At 42.3% G+C, this 22,571-nt stretch overlaps 1 non-coding gene across 7 annotated transcripts in view; it reads right to left on the reverse strand.

The window, feature by feature from the left end:
- Nucleotides 1-21,253, reverse strand: part of LOC105608615 (antigen WC1.1) — a 29,973-nt gene extending 8,720 nt beyond the window's left edge. For 2 of the 7 annotated variants that reach the window (XR_009600012.1, XR_009600011.1), the window contains exons 1-4: nt 21,129-21,253; nt 15,307-15,627; nt 5,813-6,121; nt 5,529-5,720 (exon numbers count right to left, since the gene is read on the reverse strand). This is a non-coding gene — a transcript (antigen WC1.1). Of the gene's footprint in view, nt 1-5,402; nt 5,721-5,812; nt 6,122-15,306; nt 15,628-21,128 lie in introns of all 7 variants that reach the window. The other 5 variants (XR_006059454.1, XR_006059453.1, XR_006059456.1 and 2 more) reach the window with 3 other exon arrangements.
- Between the last annotated feature and the right edge of the window lie 1,318 nt (nt 21,254-22,571).

Below are 22,571 nucleotides of genomic sequence, written 5' to 3' on the forward strand. Positions count from 1 at the left end.
GGATCAACCATCCCCAAGAAAAAGAAATGCAAAAAAGCAAAATGGCTATGTGAGGAGGCCTTACAAATAGCTGTAAAAAGAAGAGAAGCAAAAATCAAAGGAAAAAAGGAAAGATATACCCATTTGAATTCAGAGTTCCAAAGAATAGCAAGGAGACTCAAGAATGCCTTCCTCAGTGATCAATGCAAGGAAATAGAGGAAAACAATAGAATGGGAAAGACTAGAGATCTCTTCAAGAAAATTAGAGATACCAAGGAAATATTTCATGCAAAGATGGGCACAATCAAGGACAGAAGTGGTATGGACCTAACAGAAGCAGAAGATATTAAGAAGAGGTGGCAAGAATACACAGAAGAACTATACAAAACTGATCTTCATGACCCAGATAATCATGATGGCATGATCACTCAACCTAGAGCCAGACATCCTGGAATGTGAAGTCAAGCGGGCCTTAAGAAGCATCACTATGAACAAAGCTAGTGGAGGTGATAGAATTCTAGTTGAGCTATTTCAAATCCTGAAAGATGATGCTGTGAAAGTGCTGCACTCAATAAGTCAGCAAATTTGGAAAATAGCAGTGGCCACAGGACTGGAAAAGGTCAGCTTTCATTCTAATCCAAAACAAAGACAATGCCAAAGAATGCTCAAACTACCACACAGTCGTACTCATCTCACACACTAGCAAAGTAATGGTCAAAATTCTCCAAGCCAGGCTTCAACAGTACATGAACCATGAATTTCCAGATGTTCAAGCTGGATGTAGAAAAGGCTGAGGAACCAGAGATCAAATTTACAACATTCATTGGGTCATCAAAAAAGCAAGAGAGTTCCAGGAAAACATCTATTTCTGCTTTATTGACTATGCCAAAGCCTTTGACTGTGTGGATCACAACAATTGTGGAAAATTCCTCAAGAGATGGGAATACCAGACGACTTGATCTGCCTCTTGAGAAATCTGTATACAGGTCAAGAAGCAACAATTAGAACTGGACATGGAACCACAGACTGATTCCAAAAAGGGAAAGGAGTATATCAAGGCTGTATATTGTCACCCTGTTTATTTAACTTATTTGAAGAGTACATCTTGAGAATGTGGGGCTGGATGAAGCACAAGCTGGAATCAAGACTGCCAGGAGAAATATCAATAACCTCAGATGTGCAGATGACACCACCTTTATGGCAGACAGTGAAGAAGAACTAAAGAGCCTCTTAACGAAAGTGAAAGAGGAGAGTGAAAAAGTTGGCTTAAAGCTCAACATTCAGGAAACTAAGATCATGGCATCTGATCTCATCGCTTCATATCAAATTAATGGGGAAACAGTAGAAACAGTGGCTGACTTTATTTTCTTGGGCTCCAAAATCACTGCAGATGGTAACCTCAGCCATGAAATTAAAAGATGCTTCCTTCTTAAAATAAAAGTTATGACCAAACCAGACAGCATATTAAAAAACAGAGACATTACTTTGCCAACAAAGGTCTGTCTAGTCAAAGCTATGCTTTTTCCAGTAGTCATGTATGGATGTGAGAGTTAAACTATAAAGAAAGCTGAGCGCCAAAGAATTGTTTCTTTTGAACTGTGGTGTTGGAGAAGACTCTTGAGAGTCCCTTGGACTGCAAGGAGATCCAACCAGTCAATCCTAAAGGAAATCAGTCCTGAATTTTCATTGGAAGGACTGATGTTGAAGCTGAAGCTCCAATACTTTGGCCACCTGATGTGAAGAATTGACTTATTTGAAAAGACCCTGATGCTGGGAAAGATTGAAGGCAGGAGGAAAGGGGATGACAGAGGATGAGATTGTTGGATGGCATCACTGACTCAATGGACATGAGTTTGAGCAAACTCCGGGAGTTAGTGATGGACAGGGAGGTCTGGTGTGCTGTGGTTCATGAGGTTGCAAAGAGTTGGACACGACTGAGCGACTGAACTGAACTGAACTGAACTGATATTGTTCTCCATACTGGCTGTATCAGTTTACATTTCCACCATCAGTACAAGAGGGTTCCCTTTTCTCCACATCATGTTTAGTAGTAATCATTGTAGATTTTTTAAATAATTACCATTCTGACTGGTGTGAGGTAATACTTCACTGTAGTTTTGATTTGCATTTCAAGAAGGAGGGGATATATGTATACATATAACTGATTCACTCCTTGTACAGCAGAAACTAACACCACATTGTAAAGCAATTAGACTCAATTAAAAAAATATGTTACATCAGTTCAGTTCAGTTCAGTTGCTCAGTCGTGTCCGACTCTTTGTGACCCCATGAATTGCAGCACGCCAGGCCTCCCTGTTCATCACCATCTCCCAGAGTTCACTCAGACTCATGTCCATCGAGTCCATGATGCCATCCAGCCATCTCATCCTCGGTCATCCCTTTCTCCTCCTGCCCCCAACAATCTATCTCTAATTAAAAGATGCAAAATAAAATCTTTTTTGAAGGATTTCTATAATTTTCTACATCTACGTCTATCATTTTAAAAATACTTACATAAAAGAGATCTCCTGGAAAACCAAGAGGAAAAAGGAGACATTGGAAAGTATTCCCAAAGGTATTCAGCTACTAGAGTTATCTGGCAGAGAATTTAAGTAGTCGTGATTACAGTGATTATAGAATTAGTTGACAAGATATATCTTGTCAAAAAAATGATAACAAGAAAACAAATAAAAATTCTAGAGCTGAAACTTGCTGCTACTGCTGCTGCTAAGTTGCTTCAGTCGTGTCCGACTCTGTGTGACCCCAGAGGTGGCTGCCCACCAGGCTCCCCCATCCCTGGGATTCTCCAGGCAAGAACACTGGAGTGGGTTACCATTTCCTTCTCCAGTGCATGAAAGTGAAAAGTGAAAGTGAAATCACTCAGCTGTGTCCGACTCTTAGCGACCCCATGGACTGCAGCCCACCAGGCTCCTCCGCCCATGGGATTTTCCAGGCAAGACTACTGGAGTGGGTTTCCATCGCCTTCTCCAAGAGCTGAAACTTAATAACTGAAATTAAGAACTAGAGAATGAGTGTATTGGCACATTAGATCAGCACAAGGTAGAAACAGTAAAATAGAAGATCAGAGGACAAATATTTGTCTATTTGGAATGCAGGTCACATGGTAAGTGTCCGGGTTATATTGCTGTGTTACAAAGTTTTCCAAAAATGTTAGTAGCAGTAGGAGAAAAGAAAACAAACAAACAAAAAAACCAACAGCTTCATTTTGCTGAAGACTTCCTGGGTCGGTAACTTGAGACAGACAAACTTGGCAGTTCTGTCTTGGGATTTTCATGTTCTGCACTTAGATGTCATCTGGAGCTGAAGTTGTCTGAGAACTTGACTGAACTGTGGTTACATAAGGAAATTCCCTGTAGTAGTTTAAGGGTAAAGGGACATCATGTCTGCAATCTAATTCAGAAAGATTTTACATATTCAGGGAGAAATGGGGCAAGCGGCAAACCAAGAGGAAAAGAGAAAGACAGAAACAGACAGAGAAAGGAAGATTAAAGTGAAATACCAACACTGGGAAATCCAGGTGAAGGTCATCTGGAAAGTTTTATTATTGCAACTATTCTTGCAACTTTTCTGTAAATCAAAAATTAGGTCAAAAGAAAAAAAAATTAAAAGGTGAAAACAAGGCAGAGAAAATTCATTGCTCAGACACTTACACAGGGAAAAAAAAATACTAGTAACATTAAAAAATAAAATGCCTAGGAGACAAAACCTAGTAGAAGATGAGCAAATCTTCCGAGAGAAATTCAAGACCGAATTGAATAGAGGAATGTATGGTGTCAATGAGTTGGAAGACTCAACATTACTATAGTAAATCATCCTCAAATTAATATTTGGATTAAATCTAATCTCAGTCAAAATACCTTAAGCTTTTTTGGTGAAAAATGATAAGCTGATTCACAAGTTTATAAAAAATGCAAAGACCAAGAACAACCAATACAGTTGGCAAGACAAGCAATGAAGACTAAGCATAAAGTAATTCCTATAAATTAAAAGTTTTCAGACTTATTATAAAGTTACAGTAATTAAGAAAACATGCAAGGGTATACAAATGATACAATGGAACAGAGTAGAGAGTCTCAAGAAAGACTCAGACATGCATACCCTTCTGTTTATTACAAAGTGGCAGTGCAATCTGTAACAGTGTCTTTTCAGAAAGACCTGAGTCCATTGGATGTCTGTATGAACCCTGACAATTATCTTACACAGATATCCATACCAGAAGGAAAGTACAACATGCAAGAGATAAATAATTAAACTTCTACACAATACTCTCAGAGAATGCTTTTATGGTGTAGGCAGAGTTATTACAATGCGGGAGACCTGGGTTCAGTCCCTGGGTTGGGAAGATCTCTTGGATAAGGAAATGGCAACCCACTCCAGTATTCTTGCCTGGAAAATCCCACAGATGGAGGAACCTGGTAGGCTACAGTCCATGGCGTCACAGAGTTGGACACGACTGAGCAACATTTACTTTGTTTTAGAGTTATTTGTAAAGGGATATGAGAAGCACTAAGGGCTTCCCTGGTGGCTCAATGGAAAAGACTCTGTCTGCCAGCACAGGAAATGCAAGAGACTCAGATTCAATCCCTGGACTGGAAGATCCCCTGGAGGAGGAAACGGCACACCACTCCAGTGTTCTTGCTGGGAAATCCCACGGACAAAGGAACTTGGTGGGCTACAGAGCATGCAGTGGCAAAGAATGTAGCCACTGTAGCCAAATGACAGAGTGACTGAGCAAACGACTCAAATATTAAATAAATTAGATAAAATAAGAAAATAAATTAAATAAATTAGATACAAAAGGAAACATACTGCATGATTTTATATACACTTCAAACACTGATGAAGTATTCTACGGTAGAAGTTAGTAAGTGATTTTCACTGGAGAGGAGGGAGAGCACAGTAATGGGGAGGCAACAATAATTCCGTGGTGCTGGGAATGCTCTCTTTGTTGACTTGGACTGGAGGACATGACTGAAGTCTACACTTATTGCTTATACATTGTTTTCTATGACCATGTGTAAATAACAATGTTGTTTAAAAATATATTATTCCTCCTCCCTCTCCTGGGAGGGGTGTTCAGGATGGGGAACACGTTTATACCTGTGGCGGATTCATGTTGATGTATGGCAAAACCAATACAATATTTTAAAGTAATTAACCTCCAATTAAAATAAATAAATTTATATTAAAAAAAAGAAATAGCTCATCTGGAATTCTATCACCTCCAAAAATATATACATACATTATTGCCCTGACCTGAAAACAAAGGAAGAATAAGAAGAACCATATTTCACCATAGAATATCTGACTTTTGAAGCCAGTTTTCCCTCACTCTCTGCTCTTGGAGACATTTCACTCCAGGAGCATCCTGAATACCAGTAGTTCTTGTCCCCCTCTCTTACCTGAGCAGATCACAGAGGCCGTGTTGCCATGGGAACAGTCAGGGACACCCAGGGCAGTCACAGGACACTCCCACAGGAAGGACTCCACCCCCAAGCAGTGAAACCGGACTGTTGAGATCTGATCACCTCCTTCCATAAAGTGTGGTCCTCGGGGGGTGGAGATGGCGACTCCACAGCTGAGCTGACGACAGACAACATTGGCATTGGCCAGACTCCAATGGGAGGCACAGAGCGCTCTCCATCGTCCAGAAATGTTCATCTCCACCTGCCCCTCACACTGAGAGGTCCTGTTTGTCATGAGCCGGACTTCTGAGTATGCTGGATATGAGATGACAGGATTTCAGCATAATCTAATGATTTCTCACCTGAACAGAGTGTGCAGGGAGGTTAAGTCCTGACATGCATCTCACCTGAACAGACAACTTGAGCAGCTCCACTGTGGTGACAAGGGCCCCCTGGACAGGGCACTCTGGGGCAGGACCAGAGCTCAGGCTCCTTCCCCTCACACCTGAACTCTTCAGCCCAGACCTGGCCATCGGACTCTCTGAAGGGCACGTGTCCCAGGACAGACACAGCCTTGCCGCATCCTAGCTCTGCACAGATAACCTGGGCAGTGGGGAGTGCAAAGTTCCTATCAGACACTGGGATCCAGTCTTGTTCGGAATGTACTTCAACTCGCCCAGAGCAAGGTCTAGCTCCTCCAGCTAGACGCACAAATCCTGAGAGAAAAACAAACCTAGTCAATGTTCATGGACCTTGCTTGACAATTGAAAACAGTATGTCCCAGGCATCACTGTAAAAGCTTTTATTTCCTAGGACAGGGAAAAGGGAGAGAATTTGACAATTATCATCATAACTGGATTTTCATATGCAAGTCTCTGAAGAGAAATCCAGAAAGATTACAGGGTCAGTTTGATGGCTGAATCCCAAGAACATATACTTTGACATTGGTTAAAAATGTGAATTCCTTGGTCTTGGAGCCTGGACAGATCTGGCCTAAGACAAATCATTGGAACAGCTGAATACCAGGAACACATATTTTAGCATTGGTTGGAGAAGAAAATTACTTATTAAGAAGCCTGGGGCCTACAGACCCAAGGACACTGTATAATAGTTGAGCACTTAAACTTGAATGCAGAGATATGCAGAACACAACCCACCCAGAGGGATGTGGATATGAGATTAGAGACGTATCATCCAGACAAGGTTAGAAAGCTTTGCTGAGACTTCTGGGGGTAATATTCTGACCAGGTTTCTCTCCCAGAAGCTAGTGACTTAGGTTACGGAAAATCATGAAGCTGTATCCATGAGTCCATGCCAACTTCTAGATAGATGACAGCTCCAGTAAAGAAATATGGATATTATAACTAATTGGCATCATATTTTTTCCAAAAGTTTGGTGACAAAAATTTCCAAGAATTCGTTAGATTACCTCAGTGGAAAATAAGATGAGTTAAGAAAGCTCAGAGAGTCATAGAGAGGGGTGTTCAGTTCAGTTCAGTCGCTCAGTCATGTCCAGCTCTTTGCAACCCCATGGACTGCAGCACTCCAGGCCTCCCTGTCCATCACCAACTCTGGAAGCTTGCAGAAACTTATGTCCATTGAGTCGGTGATGCAATCCAACCATCTCATCCTCTGTCGTCCCCTTCTCCTCCTGCCCTCAATCTTTCCCAGCATCAGGGTCTTTTCAAATGAGTCAGCTCTTTGCATCAGGTGGACAAAGTATTGGAGTTTCAGCTTCAACATCAGTCCTTCCAATGAAAATTCAGGACTGATTTCCTTTAGTACTGACTGGTTGGATCTCCTTGCAGTCCAAGGGACTCTCAAGAGTCTTCTCCAATACCACAGTTCAAAAGTATCAATTCTTTGGCTCTCAGCTTTCTTTACAGTCCAACTCTCACATCTATACATGACTACTGGAAAACCATAGTAGGGGCATGGTCCTGACCATCTCTCTTGAAATCCCAGCATTTGTCAATGAAGCTGGGAGAGAGGGAGTTCTCAAGGAGAGTTTCCCAAACAGCTGAGTTTGCAGATCATCTCCTATTAGAGATTTTTCTTCTGAGACAGGAGTTTTAGAAAATACAATGGGGTGACAGTAATTTATTTTAATACCACCATTGTACTAATTATTTATTCCTATCAACAGGAAAATATGCATTCTTCTCAAGCACACATGGCGTGTTCTCCTGGCAAGATGACATGCTAGGTACAAACAAGTTTTAACAAATTGAAGACCAGCATCATTCCAAGTATCTTTATGACCACAGTGGAGTGAAACTAAAATTCAGTGATGATAACAAAACAGGAAAATTAATGAGTACCTAAAAATTAAACAAGACACTCATATTTGAAGATTGCCTTTTCTATTTCCAGAAAGTGCCATTGAGAATTCGATAGGGATTGCATCAAGTCTGTACTCACTTCAAATAGCATAGATATTTAACAACGTTAATTATTCCAATCTGTGAACACAGGACGGAGAAGGCAGTGGCAACCCACTCCAGTATTCTTGCCTGGAGAATCCCAGGGGTGGCGGAGCCTGGTGGGCTGCCGTCTATGGGGTCGCACAGAGTTGGACACGACTGAAGCAATGCAGCAGCAGCAGCAGCAGTGAACACAAGATGACTTTTCATTTATTTGCCTCTTACTTAATTTCATTCATGAATGTTTTGTAATGTTAAAAGAAGCTGGAATGCTGCCAAAACAAAATAAGAAGAAAGATGCTGCTGCTGCTGCTAAGTCACTTCAGTCGTGTCCGACTCTGTGCGACCCCATAGATGGCAGCCCACCAGGCTCTCCCATCCCTGGGATTCTCTAGGCAAGAATACTGGAGTGGTTTGCCATTTCCTTCTCCAATGCATGAAAGTGAAAAGTGAAAGTGAAGTCGCTCAGTTGTGTCCAACTATTAAGAAGAAGGATGAGGAGGAGGTAAAGGAGAAGGAAGAAAAGAATGGGAATGAGAGGAAGGAAGCAGTGAAAAAACAAGCCATAATTTGGAGAGCTCCAAGTTACAAAAGCCTCAGTATGGATAAAATATATAAATATTTGGGAAAATACTAGTTGAATAAGTTTTTTGCATATTATATCACCTTCTGTTTCTCACATCTACCACCTAATCCTACCATCAATTCTCATTTCTTCCACTTCAGACAAGCAAACACCATCTTAAGAGATATGGATGGATAGAAAAGAAAAGAAAAAATGGAAGCACCTGCTGTAGAATGGAGAGTAAGTGAGGCATGTGGCAGGTAATGTGCTATCACAGGAAGCTTTAAAACTAAAGGAGGAAGACTAAAATTAACATTTGTCAGTTGGTCATCATAGGAACACATTTTGAAGAAAATGAAGGTAACTCAAATTAAAAAAAAAAAATTTACTTCATCACGTACAAGTCCCTGGTTTCTGAGTGTGTTCTGATTCCTTATTTCTAAAGTTCTTTCCAGTAAAGGACTATCTAACAATTCTCAGTATCCAGTGAAATAAAAAGAAAAAACTACACTAGAATTTCAAAAAACAAAAATATAATCCATACCACATTGATTGTGCTTTAAGCAATCGTTAAAAACAGATTCAGAAATTACAGAAATGATTGAATTGGCTGATAAAGTCTTTAAATCACTAATACAAATATGCTTAATGAAGCATAAAAATAAACAGGGAAATGAAACTAGAAAAAAAAAGGAACTTGTAGACCTGAAATTTATACTAACTGAAATAATTATAATTAATTTAACAGGAGATCATGAACTCCTTATTTCAAAATTCAGACTTAAATTGAAGAAAGTAGGGAAAACCACTAGGCCAATCAGGTATTACTTAAATTAAATCACTTATAGTTATACAAATGACAAATATTTCAAGGGACTAGATCTGATAGAGTGCCTGAAGAACTGTGGATGGATATTAGTGACATTGTACAAGAGGCAGTAATCCAAACCATCCCCAAGGGGAAAAAAAAATGCAAAAAAGCAAAATGGCTGTCTGAGGAGGCCTTACAAAGAGCTGGGTAAAAAGAGAAGCTAAAGGCACAGGTGAAAAGGAAAGATATACCCATTTGAATGCAGAGTTCCAAAGAATAGCAAGGAGAGATAAGAAAGCCTTCCTCAGGGATCAATGAAAAGAAAAAGAAGAAAACAATAGAATGGGAAAACTAGAAATCTCTTCAAGAAAATTAGAGATACCAAGGGAGCTTTTCATGCAAAGATGTGCACAATCAAGGACAGAAATATTATGGACCTAACAGAAGCAGAAGAAATTAAGAGGTAGCAAGAATACACAGAAGAACTGTACAAGCCAAGCTTCAACAGTACATGAACCGAGAAATTCCAGATGTTCAAGCTGGATTTAGAAAAGGCAGAGGAACCAGAGATCAAATTGCCAACATCTGCTGAATCATACAAAAAGCAAGACAGTTCCAGATAAAACATTTTCTTCTGCTTTATTGACTACACCAAAGCCTTTGACTGGGTGGATCACAACAAACTGTGGAAAATTCTTAAAGAGATGGGAATATCAGACCACCTTATCTGCCTCCTGAGAAATCTGTATGCAGGTAAAGAAGCAACAGTTAGAACTGGACATGGGACAACAGACTGGTTCCAAATCGGGAAAGAAGTACATCAAGGCTGTATATTGTCAGGCTGTTTATTGAACTTTTACACAGAGTACATCATGGGAAATGCCAGGCTGGATGAAGCTTGAGCTGGAATTGAGATTGCCAGGAGAAATAGCAATAACCGCAGATATGCAGATAACACCAACCTTTTGGCAGAAAACGAATAACTAAAAAGCCTCTTGATGAAAGTGAAAGAGGACAGTTAAAAGTTTGGCTTAAAACTCAACATTCAAAAAATGAAGATCGTGGCATCTGGTCCCATCACTTCATGGCAAATAAGTGGGGAAACAATGGAAACAGTGACAGACTTAATTTTCTTGGGCTCCAAAATCACTGCAGACTGTGACCTCAGCCATGAAATTAAAAAAGTTTGACCCTTGGAAGAAAAGCTATAACAAACCTATACAGCATTAAAAAGCTGAGACATTACTTTGCTAACAAAGATCCATCTAATCAAAGCTATCATTTTCCAAGTAGTCACGTTTGGATGTGAGAGTTGGACTATAAAGAAAGCTGAGCACCGAAGAATTGATGCTTTTGAACTGTGGTATTGGAGAAGACTCTTGAGAGTCCCTTGTACAACAAAGAGATCCAATAAGTCAGTCCTAAAGAAAATCAGTCCTGAATATTCATTGGAAGGACTGATGCTGAAGCTGTAACTCCAATACTTTGGCCACCTGATGCAAATATCTGACTCACTGGAAAAGACTCTGATGCTGGGAAAGACTGAAGCCAGGAGGAGACGGTAAGATAAGATAAGTAGTTCTGACTTTCTGTTTGAGGCAATACTAGTCCCATGACAAGGTAAAAACATTTAACTACTGGAAAAGTGAAAGCGAAGTCACTCAGTTGTGTCTGATTCTTTGCACCCCATGGACTGTAGCCCACCAGGCTCCTCTGTCCATGGGATTTTCCAGTCAAGAATACTGGAGTAGGTTGCCATGCCCTTCTCCAGTGGATCTTCCTGACCCAAGGGTTGAACACTGGTCTCCGGCAGTGCAAGCAGACTCTTTGCTGTCTGAGCTATCAGGGAGGCCCTGTAAAACCACATGCTGTCTATAAATATGCATGTTCAAATATAAGCACAGAAACAAATTATTAATAAAGAGGTAAATATTATAATGTGTATAATATTATACACTATGCACAAAACTGTAGTGTTTATATTAGTATTATATAAAGTAAGTGTATAAGGCAAAGAATATATTCAGAGAGAAAGAAGAAATATTTTATGATGACAAAATATTAAAGAAATTATGTAGTATCAAAATTAGTGGGCTAACATTAAAGTGGTGGCTATAAGAAAATTTGGAAAACTGATGCTTTCTTGATGCCTACATTAGAATAAAAACCAAAGCTGAATGAAATAATCTAAGATTCCATTCCATGGATCTACAAAAATAACAACAAATCGTAAGCAAAAAAGAGGAACAAAAACTGAGAACAGAAATCAATTAAATAGAAAGCAAACGTACAATGAAGAAATCAACAGAGTCAACTGGTGAATTTAATGATATGAGATATGAGCACATTTTACTCAATTTCAAAAATTTAGGCAAACTAGGCCAAATCCTTGAAAAGCACAACTCACCAGAACCTGATACCAAAAAAGGGAAAATCTGATTGGTCCTATATTTGTGAAAGAAATAGATTCAATATTATAAAAACTTTCCACAAATAAAATGGCAACCTTCAATGGCCAGCACTTCCAGAGGACTCAGAAATGACTCCCACATCAAGATAAAGGAAGAGAGGGCAGGAAGGAAGGGTACACAGAGGTTGCGGTGAATGTAGTAGTTGACCTGGATCATGAACCACCCTCCCCTCCTGTAATCCTTGCATCTTCGTCCCCTCATCATTTTGTACTTCTGTACTGCAGTCCTCAGCTTGTGAAGCCATCCCAAACCTTTGTCTTGAAGCCCTTGAAGTCCACTTTTTAATTCAAACAAACTCCTGTACATTCTTCTCAAGTGATTGTTTCTACTCTGGATTTCTCCTACTTCACTTCCAACAATCCACTGAAGAGGCTGAGATTTCTCTTCCATACCTGACTCCTAAGACTGAGAGGAATGAACTTCCAGACCTCAATTCCACTGAGAAAACTGAACAGATGTGCTATTCTATTCTTATCTCTGGTGCATCACCACCGCTTTGACTTACCTTCACATTATTAAAACATGTCTGGCTGGTGCACTGGGATGGCCCAGAGAGATGATATGAGGAGGGTGGTGGGAGGGGGGTTCAGGGCTGGGAACTCATGTACACCTGTGGTGGATTCATGTCAATGTAGGGCAAAACCAATACAGTATTGTAAAGTAAAAATAATAATAATAATAATAATTAATTTAAAAAAGAATTGAAAAATATAAATAAAACATGTCTGAAAATAGAGAAAAGACAGATGAGTGGGAGGAAACTGGTGACAAAGACATTAGTAGAAGTAAGCTGGAATTGTCCATAAATGTATGAGAGCCAAAGTTAGAGCAATAGTGGTCAGGGAGTACAAACCACAATCAAGATTTAATTGCCAGACTACTCACAAATCCTCTTATTTTAAAATGCATCTTAAATGGAATTAATATCAAGAAATCAGTCTTCTTAAAACAATCACTAGAAGCTCCAGCAGCACACAGTCCATTTTAACTTAGATGCTGATTTATCAAAATAAAGCAGAGCCTCCTGTAGTGTCTCCAGAAGTTTATCTTCAGACAAAACCATGACTAGGACATTGTGCCAATAAGGAATGCCACTTGAAATGTTGAAAAACATTAAGGCATTCTTAAAGCAAAAATTTATAACTGAAAGTCAAATCTCCTTGAAAATAATTGTTTTTGAGGGTAATACTGTAAAAAAGAAGGTGAATGAAAACTTTTGAGGAGATGAACAGGTTTATGGCACGGGTGTTGTAATGGTTTCACAGATGTATACTGATTTCCGAACTTATCATATTGAAAACATTAAATATGTACAGATTTTGTATGTCATTAATGCCTGGATAAAGTATTTTCTAACCACAGATCAAATTGCCAACATGCGCTGGATCACCAAAAAAGCAAGAGAGTTCCAGAAAAACATATATTTCTGCTTTATTGACTATGCCAAAGCCTTTGACTGTGTGGATCACAATAAACTGTGGAAAATTCTGAGAGATGGGAATACCAGACCACCTGACCTGCCTCTTGAGAAACCTGTATGCAGGTCAGGAAGCAACAGTTAGAACTGGACATGGAGCAACAGACTGGTTCCAAATAGGAAAAGGAATACATCAAGGCAGTATATTGTCACCCTGCTTATTTAACTTGTATGCAGAGTACATCATGAGAAACGCTGGGCTGGAAGAAACACAAGCTTGAATCAAGATTGCCATGAGAAATATCAATAACCTCAGATATGCAGATGACACCACCATTATGGCAGAAAGTGAAGAGGAACTAAAAGCCTCTTCATGAAAGTGAAAGAGGAGAGTGAAAAAGTTGGCTTAAAGCTCAACATTCAGAAAATGAAGATCATGGCATCCAGTCCCATCACTCCATGGCAAATAGATGGGGAAACAGTGGAAACAGTGTCAGACTTTATTTTCTTGGGCTCCAAAATCACTGCAGATGGTGACTGCAGCCATGAAATTAAAAGACGCTTACTCTTTGGAAGAAAAGTTATGACCAACCTAGATGGCATATTCAAAAGCAGAGACATTATTTTGCCGACTAAGGTCCGTCTAGTCAAGGCTATGGTTTTTCCTGTGGTCATGTATGGATGTGAGAGTTGGACTGTGAAGAAGGCCGAGCATCGAAGAATTGATGCTTTTGAAGTGTGGTGTTGGAAAAGACTCTTGCAAGTCCCTTGGACTGCAAGGAGATCCAACCAGTCCATCCTGAAAGAGATCAGCCCTGGGATTTCTTTGGAAGGATGATGCTGAAGCTGAAACTCCAGTACTTTGGCCACCTCATGCAAAGAGTGGACTCATTGGAAAAGACTCTGATGCTGGGAGGGATTAGGGGCAGGAGGAGAAGGGGACAACAGAGGATGAGATGGCTGGATGGCATCACGGACTCGATGGATGTGAGTCTGAGTGAACTCCGGGAGTTGGTGATGGACAGGGAGGCCTGGCATGCTGCACTTCATGGGGTCGCAAAGAGTCAGACACGACTGAGCGACTGAACTGAACTGAACTGAGCTGAATGCCTGGATAAAGTATCTTCTAAAAAGAAAATAACTGTTTTCTTAAGGGTCTCAACTAGTATCATCAAAAATCTGCTGAAGGTGGGATTGGAAGAGATCAGCTTTCCATCAACCCTTTCCTGAGACTCAACCACCTCCCTCAGGGAATTCACTGTGATTTCTGACTTTTCCTCTAATCCAGTTGCTCTTATGGATAATGTCCTGGCCGTCTCATCCACCATTGTGATAAGAACTGAGATGTTCTTAGTTCCTGAGACCACCCATTCACACTCCAGTTTCACTGCTGTCTTTACTGCCTCCAATTTGACACAAGTCAGTTACACTTAGACAGCACTGAACACTTCTTATGAGTCACTTCAGGTTCTTTTAGCCTCACTGCCTTAACACTTGCTTTGTTTCAGCTACTGTGGTATAAATTTCAAAGCTTCATATTTTTCTGCAGCTTCAGCATACCCACAAAAGGATATGAGCTCCCCACCCAGGTGAGCAGGTGCACCAGTGTGATGAGACTATCCCCTGCCAGAAGTCCCCCTTCTTGCCACCCCTGACTGACTGTGACCTAGTGACATTCAAACACACCAATGAAATCCCCTCGTGTCTTTTCCCTTGTGTAACTGCATCTTGACCCACAGTACTGTCACTAGTCCCTGGATCTTCACGCCCCATTTTGGTTAAGACTGCTAGGTTGAGCTTGTTCTATTGGAATCTCCCCATGTACCGACCTGATGGTACTCTGTCTCTTTCATAGGACAGATAATAATTCCTAGGAACATGAATACAATACGATTTGTTTGCCAGCATCTCTCCTATATACCACCCTGTAGCTGCACTTCTCAAACCATCCTAAAAAAGAATAAAAAGCAACTACCATGATGAAATTAACTCAGACATGTCCAACCCAGAAGTTGGTCTGGAGCCATTACTGTTCAAGTCCAAGCAATTCCTTCTGCTCCTTTGAGCACACAATGCTCTAGGAATCATGTGGGACTAGAGTCTTCACCCAAGTAGACTCTAAAGGCTGTGATCCATATTCTCACATAGTTATTCTGGGAATCAAACCAAAGCTTTTTCTGCTGGGGACCCCCACCCAGACCAGGCAGGACTCACCTGAGCAGACTGCTCCAGCATCCCAGTCATGAATGAACCCATCATCGCTAAAGTCTCTAATACTAGAATATTGACATTCAGTGAGAGCTGACTCTGTTCCCCTGCATAAAATATAGTAAAACCAAATGGGGCCAGCTGCTGGTCCAAAGTAAGCACCTCGAGGAGCCTCAACAGCAGCTCCACACCTCAGCTGTCTGCACACAACAGCTGCCTGCTCCAAGCCCCAATCATAATCATTCACTGTGCCCCATTCTCCTTGGTGCTTCACTTCTACTCTCCCCTCGCAGCGGTGGGCTCCATCCTTCAGCCTCAGCTCCAGAGCTGCAAGAGAGACACAGACACAGAACACAGGAGAGATTTTAGCAGACAAGGCAATGGTATAAATATTTTTAAAATGAGCTGAGAGGGAAAATTCCTTATATATAGTATTTGTTGACTTCTGTGATACACATATTCCCACCGCAGCCAACTCTAGGCTCCCAATGTGCCATTGCTGAACATGGAGCAGGAAGGAAGGCACCAGGTTTTTTTTTTTTCACAAGCCTGTAGAACCAGCTCCAGGGACACCACTGAGGACAGGCCTTCAGAGACTCTGGATGCTGCCCTCCCTGTAGATGTGCCCAAGGCTACTAGGACCCAGCTTCCCCATCACCTCAGTTATAGCTCATGGCCCAGGATCCCAGGAGGAATCGTCCCTCTCCTTCCCTGTCCATAGGGAGCACCTCATCCAGCTCAGGAACAGAGGGCTGGGGTAACAGGCTCTAAAGTGTCCCGGTTATTCCTGCCACCTGGCGTTCATGTCCTTGTATAATCCCCACACTTGTGTGTATCTAGTAACATGAGTCTAACAAATGGAATTTGGCAAAAGTGATGAGATTTCACTTAAGAGATTAGGATTCAAGATGACTCTGGAGTTTTCTGAAAATCTGCTTCCCGGGTTATTATCCAAAGTTTGGGTAGAATAAAATCCCCTGCTTTTCTCCTTAACAAAATTGTTAATTGATTTTTCATCAACATGTTTAACACTGGTGATTAGGAAAGTATACTACATTTCAATTATAAAATAAAATAATTGTAGGATTTAAATTTTCTATGTTATCCCTGGAATATCCTATCTTTTGTAATTCCATCAATACAATGGACTTCCTAAGCAGTGCAAAGAATCTGTGTGCCAGTGCCAGGGATAAAAAAAAGATGCAGATTCAATCCCTGGGTTGGGAAGATCCCCTCAGGAGGGCATGACAATCCACTGCAGTATTCCTGCCTGGAGAATCCCACTGGACAGAGAAGCCTGGTGGTTACAGTCCATGGCATCACAAAGAGTCAGACACAATTGAGTGCACACACACACACATCAAAACAATAAAAATTTTTACTGTGTAAAAGCAGCATAACACCATACACAAAAATAAACTCAAAATGGATTAAAGATCTAAACATAAGACCAGAAACTATGAAACTCCTATAGGAGAACATAGGCAAAATGCTCTCCAACATAAATCACAGCAGGATCCTCTATGACCCACCTTCCAGAATATGTAAATAAAAGCAAAAATAAACAAATGGGACCTAATTAAACTTCAGTTCAGTTCAGTAGATCAGTCGTGTCCGACTCTTTGCGACCCCATGAATCACAGCACGCCAGGCTTCCCTGTCCATCACCAACTCCCGGAGTTCACTCAGACTCGCGTCCATCGAGTCCGTGATGCCATCCAGCCATCTCATCCTTGGTCGTCCCCTTCTTCTCCTGCCCCCAAACCCTCCCAGCATCAGGGTCTTTTCCAATGAATCAACTCTTCGCATGAGGTGGCCAAAGTACTGGAGTTTCAGCTTTAACATCATTCCTTCCAAAGAAATCCCAGGATTGATCTCCCTCAGAATGGACTGTATTGGACCTCCTTGCAGTCCAAGGGACTTGCAAGAGTCTTCTCCAACACCACAGTTCAAAAGCATCAATTATTCAGTGTTCAGCTTTCTTCACAGTCCAACTCTCACATCCATACACGACTACTGGAAAAACCATAGCCTTGACTAGACAGACCTTAGTCAGCAAAGTAATGTCTCTGCTTTACTCAGCCATTAAAAAGAATACATTTGAATCAGTTCTAATGAGGTGGATGAAACTGGAGCCAATTATACAGAGTGAAGTAAGCCAGAAAGAAAAACACTAATACAGTATACTAACACATATATATGGAATTTAGAAAGATGGTAATGATAATCCTGTATGCGAGACAGCAAAAGAGACACTGATGTATAGAACAGACTTTTGGACTCTGAGGGAGAGGGAGAGGGTGGGATGATTTGGGAGAATGGAATTGAAACATGTATACTGTCATGTAAGAAACGAATTGCCAGTCTAGGTTCGATACAGGATACAGGATGCTTGGGGCTGGTGCACTGGGATGACCCAGAGAGATGATATGGGGAGGGTGGTGGGAGGGGGAGTTCAGGATTGGGAACTCATGTACACCCATGGTGGATTCATGTCAATGTATGGCAATACCAATACAGTATTGTAAATAAATAAATTAAATAAAATAAATTAAAAAAATAAAGCTTCTGCACAACAAAGGAAACTCTAAGCAAGTTGAAAAGACAGCCTTCAGAATGGGAGAAAATAATAGCAAATGAAGCAACTGACAAATAACTAATCTCAAAAATATACAAGCAACTCCTGCAGCTCAATTCCAGAAAAATGAATGACCCAATCAAAAAATGGCCAAAGAACTAAATAGATATTTCTCCAAAGAAGACATACAGATGGCTAACAAACACATGAAAACATGCTCTACATCACTCATTATCAGAGAAATGCAGATCAGAACCATAATGAGGTACCACTTCATGCCAATCAGGATGGCTGCTATCCAAAAGTCTACAAGCAATAAATGCTGGAGAAGGTGTGGAGAAAAGGGAACTCTCTTACACTGTTGGTGGGAAAGTAAACTAGTACAGCCGCTATGGAGAACAGTGTGGAGATTCCTTAAAAAACTGGAAATAGAACTGCCTTATGACCCAGCAATCCCACTGCTGGGCATATATGCTGAGGAAACCAGAATTGAAAGAGACATGTGTACCCCAATGTTCATCGCAGCACTGTTTATAATAGCCAGGAGATGGAAGCAACCTAGATGTCCATCGGCAGATGAATGGATAAGAAAGCTGTGGTACATATACACAATGGAGTATTACTCAACCATTAAAAAGAATACATTTGAATCAGTTCTAATGAGGTGGATGAAACTGGAGCCTATTATACAGAATGAAGTAAGCCAGAAAGAGAAACACCAATACAATATACTAACGCATATATATGAAATTTAGAAAGATGACAGCAAAAGAGATACAGATGTATAGAACAGACTTTTGGACTCTGTGGGAGAGGGCGAGGGTGGGATGATTTGGGAGAATGGCATTGAAACATGCATATCATATATGAAATGAATCGCCAGTCCAGGTTCGATGCATGATGCTGGATGCTTGGGGCTGGTGCACTGAGACAACCCAGAGGGATGGTACGGGGAGGGAGGAGGGAGGGGGGTTCAGGATGGGGAACACGTGTATACCTGTGGTGGATTCATGTTGATGTATGGCAAAACCAATACAATATTGTAAGGTAATTAACCTCCAATTAAAATAAATAGATTTATATTTTAAAAATAAATAAACAAAAAACTAACTCAAAACAACAACAACAAAAACAATATTAATATATATACAGATGTGCAAAATATATTGTTAATTTTTGAAAACATGTTACAAAAATATTATATATTGAATTATCTAATCTTGGGGGGTCTACATTATTGTGTATAATAATATCAATTATACTTCAAAGAATAATTTTTTGGCAATGGCAATCATGAATTTCCTGGTAAAAACTCTTGTAATGTCTGCCCAGCTCAGCAATCATCAAATGCTCACAAATGCCTAGACTATTGTTTTATGAGTAGCAAGTTCAATGTCATATGAAGTAGAAGAAGAAAATTTTAGTAGGAAAACACAGAATAGTGTTGTTTCAGGAAAAATAAAAAGAGTACTTCCTTTGGCAAAATGGTCTTGCTTCATAAGTAATGTCTCAGGAAACTTTCAACAGTTGTCCTAGTAAGTGTGGGGCCTTTCATCAGAACACATGTTGTTCTCACCCCTCAGGGGATCAAAATACACCTCTGCCCTCCAGAGCTCTCAGGTGAAGCATCTTCCCAGCATTCGAGGAGCAGAGACATGGAGGGAGGGGGCTTCCCAAGGAGAGCTGTGAACTGGAGGCTGAGGTCTAGGGGACAACAGCGAGCTCTGAGAGGAGACAGGGCTGCACTGAGTCTCAGTGGACCAGCACCCACATCTGAGAGAGATGCCTCTTCCAGGCTGGAGACCAGATTCTCTGCAGCCATAGCCCTCACTGGTTGAGAGGATGGTTTCCCTGTCCTCTCACTCAGGGGAAACCAGGTCCAGGGAGGTACAGGAGAGGGCACAAGAGAGAAAGAGCTCCCCACAGAGTCACAGCAGACCCTGGGAGGGGGAAGGACCATCCCAGGCCCTCATCACATCAGGAAAGAAGTCACAGGGACTGGGGCAGGGACTTGGGAACTTATACACCTGGGGATGCACATTAACTAAACTCCACAGACAAGAGGTCCCCTCTGGCTGTGGGCTTCTCTGCTCCACAATGGACACCCAGTGGGAACAGAAGAGGCCAGCAGGCAGAGCCTCTCACAGAGCCCAGTGCTACACAGACAGGGGAACAAGCAGAGGGAAGCCCAGGGGATGGGGGAGAGGAGCCAGAGAGAGGCAGGCAGGGGCACAATTGTCTCTGATCTGGTTACATGCAGTGACCCAGCCCTGTGGGACCCTGTGTGCTTCACAGACCAACGGACTCCCTGCTCAGCAGCCCCATTCCTCTCACACAGACCAGCTCTACACACCCTCACACGCAAACAGACACAAGCTCCTCACACACTCCACACATACACACACACATACTCTCACACACTCCTCACACACTTGCACACAAACACTCACAAACTCCTCACACACTCCACACATACCCTCACACACACAAACTCCTCCCATGCTAACAAAACACACTCCTCACACCCTCACACACACACACACAAACTCCTCATACACTCCTTATACACCCTCACACACCCTCACGCACAGACACACACAAGCTCCTCATACATTCCACACACACACACACCCTCACACACTCCTCACACACCCCTAAAAACATACATACCCTTGCACACAAACTCCTCACACACTCCACACACACAGACACACACACACACACACCCTCTCTCTCACACACACACTCACACACTCATTACACACCCCGCAAATACACATATCCTTGCACACAAACACAAACTCCTCACACACAGACACACCCTCACACACACACACAAAAGCACAGAGCCCACAGGAGCATAGACACAGGAAACACGGGGACCCAGGGGCAGTGCTCACACACCAGGCACGTGGAGCATGTGGGAACAGCCCAGAGTCCCAGCTGAGCTCAGTCGCGGGACCTTCCACACACTGGGAGCCACTGGAATCCCAGAAGCTCCGTGAGAACAAGGGAGACAGTGGAGGGAACTCAAGCTGACCCAGCTCAGTCCAGACCAAACCTCACTGCTCTGTAAAATCTGCCGCTATGACCAGTGGACCCTGCACAGGAGACGGACCAGTGTTCACAGTTAGTGTGGCTCCTTTTTGATCAAAAACACTGAGGCCAAGTTCCAGAACTCCAGACACCTTTCCTTTCACCAAGGGGTCGACTCCCTGCTGTGGACCCAGGACAGAGGGGCAGCTCTTACCTTGACCACCCACCACGGTGCCGAGGAGGAGGACACAGAGTCCCCGCAGGGAGAGGTGTCTGCCCAGAACCATCCTGACCCACGTCCTCAAGGTCACAGTCCCAGCTGCAGGATCAGCCTGTGAGGAGGCATCAGGGTGCCGACCAGGGTCTATATAAACCACCCCTTACACCCTCCCTCCTGGGAGCCAATAGCGACACCTCTCACCATTTCAGGCACTATCGGAGGCTGCATCTGCCACTTTCTGAAGCTCAAACACCAATGAGCTTCTGAATCTTCAACATCTCCTTATATGAGCAACACGGTCCTTGACCTCCTGCTTCCATGGTCCTGAGAGCCGGGCCCCATGGCCGGCGCTGGTGTAGAAAGTTGCATTAAGTCATGTGAGTGACTCTCTCTCCCTTGATCATCCTGTCCACTATTTACAGACTGTGAGATCTCACATGGTCAGGGTCTGGGATCAAATGGCCCATGAAGAATAATTTTGGTGGAATCAGGCATTGATATGCCCCAGGGCTGGGCTCAGGGACAAAGAAGAGAACTGCAAGCAGGCTGAAAATGCAAAAGTAAATTATCAGGTCAGCAGAAATGAGGACAGGAGCACAGGAACTCACAGGTGAGCATGGAGGTGGTGAGGTGGGAACCATCGAGTTGAGGGTATGAGATTGCTGGTCATTCCCTCCTTCTCAGAATGATCTGGAGACAAGGTCCTGGAGCACAGGGGTGTCATAACAACACAGGGCTTTGACAGAACCTTCCCTGGTGGCTCAGATGGTAAAGAATCTTCCCACAATGCAAGAGATACAGGTTCAGTTCCTGGGTTGGGAAGATCTCCTGGAGGAGGAAATGGCAACCCACTCCAATATTCTTGCCTGGAAAATCTCACAGAGGAGCCTGGCGGGCTACAGTCCATGGAGTCCCAAAGAGTCAGACACGACACGGCTAAGTAAATAACACTTTTTGACTGAACCTAACTATTCCCGTCACAGATCTTTCTTAGTCCCTAAGACCACTCTGTCCTTGGGCTGTGTCACTTGGGCTACGCTCCCTTTCTGCAGAGTGAGAGGGGATGTGGTCTTCTGTATTTATAGACCCAACCCCTCTTCTCTTTGCGCTGCCCAGTGGCAGAAGTCCTGCCCCCAGAGCCATCTGCTGATGCACTTGTGACATGTTTCTTCCTGCAAAACACAGGCTAAGTGCAGAGATTAGAATGTGTGCAGAACTCCCCTTAGACTCGGTCCAGACAGGCCCCACCCTGGATGCTGCACAGTACAAGACACTGCTCTGGTTGCTCCCAGCCATTCCCTCACCACGGAGAAGGTTTCATGAGAGGATACCCACACCCAGAGGGAGTCCCTGCCATCCCCCTTCTAGACAAATCAGGGGTCTCAGAACAGGAATTCCTACCCAAATGGAGCCCAGGCTGCTTCAAGAACTGTCAGC

Source organism: Ovis aries, chromosome 3 (assembly GCF_016772045.2).
Source record: "Ovis aries strain OAR_USU_Benz2616 breed Rambouillet chromosome 3, ARS-UI_Ramb_v3.0, whole genome shotgun sequence".
Taxonomy (NCBI): Eukaryota; Metazoa; Chordata; class Mammalia; order Artiodactyla; family Bovidae; genus Ovis; species Ovis aries.